This window comes from Littorina saxatilis, linkage group LG7 (assembly GCF_037325665.1).
Source record: "Littorina saxatilis isolate snail1 linkage group LG7, US_GU_Lsax_2.0, whole genome shotgun sequence".
Classification (NCBI taxonomy): domain Eukaryota; kingdom Metazoa; phylum Mollusca; class Gastropoda; order Littorinimorpha; family Littorinidae; genus Littorina; species Littorina saxatilis.
The window spans coordinates 13,665,517-13,667,215 of record NC_090251.1 but is presented as its reverse complement, the minus strand read 5'-3'; positions in this window follow the sequence as shown (position 1 = coordinate 13,667,215).

Here is a 1,699-nt window from a genome sequence, read left to right as displayed (position 1 = left end):
GTGGCGCACCTCCGGTACATGGAGAGGACGAGGTGATTAATTTGCTGCTGAGGGATCTGAGCCCACAACTAGGTCACGGCAGCACGCAGTTCTGCTGCTGTGCGGGGTCTCCGGGCAAGGGCATTAATCCTTCTTTGCATGATGTCCCAAAAGTGTTGGATTGGGCTGAGATCCGGAGATCGAGCAGGATGAGGCAGAAGGTTCACGCTGTTGTGACGCAGGAAGTCATGGGTAGCACGTGCAGTATGACGGGGACGGGCATTGTCTAGCTGGAACAGGCAGTTCCGGCAGTTCCGGTGCCTATGGACAAATGGAACCACATAGGGACGCAGGACGTGACTTGATGGATGCAGCGGTCTGCATTGACACCATTCCTATGACCTTGGCCGATGTTCTGAAAGACGACAGGTCCCACTCGCTGGTTGACATCAATGGCGCCCCATTTCATGACGCTGGCACCTCCCCATCGTTAGCAAACCGCTGTCCAGGTCTTCGCCAGATCCGGACACGCCCATCGCCAGGTTCCAGGCAAAAGCGCTTCTCGTCCGAAAAAAGAACCCTCCGCCAGTCCCGACGGCGGCAGTGAGCATGCTGCTGGGCCCATGCCGGACGATCCAGGCGATGCTGAGCTGTCAAGACAGGACGTCGAGGAGGACGCCGATTCACCAGGTTCTGCCCACCAAGGCGTCGGCGTACAGTTCTGGCACTGACGGGTTGTCTATGCACCCTGAATGTGTTACGGGCTGTGTTGGCGGCAGTTTCGAATGCATCTTGCTGGTGTTGATGGACAAGATGGCGATCTTGTCGGGCTGTTGTTATCCGGGGTCTGCCACGTCCTGGTAAGTCGCAGGTACTGTTAGTGACATGAAAATGTTGCTGCAGGCGATAAACCGTGGTGACATTTACTCCAAATGCCCTAGCAACTTGCTGAACTGATGGCCGGTCTGGCATCAAGTCTTCCCGGATCGCCTGTTGGCGCTGATCTGGTGATAGTCTCGGCATCGCGCCTGTAGTGTCGCAAAAATGAATGTTGTAACAGTTTTGTGAGTACGGTACAGCTTGCCTGAACACTCTAAACACGAAAAGCTGCTTTTCCACATTTTGCATGTGCTGAAAGTTGTCCCCATGATGGTTTGGGATCCCCGTGAACAAGACCTCGCGTGTGACCCAGATAACGGCAAACACGGTTCTGACAAGATGAGACCGCTAAAACAACACGTGCAGAACATGCTAGTATCATGATTTTCTTTTTATTTCAAGTCTATAAAGGTTTAATTAACGCATCCTTTATTAGCGTTTCTTTTGCCTCAGAGTTTAAATTAAAGGCTGCCGTACTCGTAGCGTTCACTTTCAATTAATTCATATTGTTTACATGTCCCCTCCATTTTCTTTCAAACCTTGTTCGTTCCGTGTTGCGTCTGCTTTTTGTTGTCTTTTGTGTTCTTGTTTTTCCTGATGAAGCTTCCATAAGCGAAAATTCGTACCGTCTTGTCCCGTTCTTGTATTGGTGAGTACAGTATTCCTTTGTTTTTTAACTTTGTTTACATGTGCCAATAATGTTATAAAACTGTACCTAAGGGGATATAATAACGATTGGCTGTAGCTTTCGAACACAGAACAAATTATTTCAGTATTGCAAAGTGGTGTTGATAGTGTCGAATATAAACAGAACAGTCTCAAAGTGAAAGTGGATGTTTTC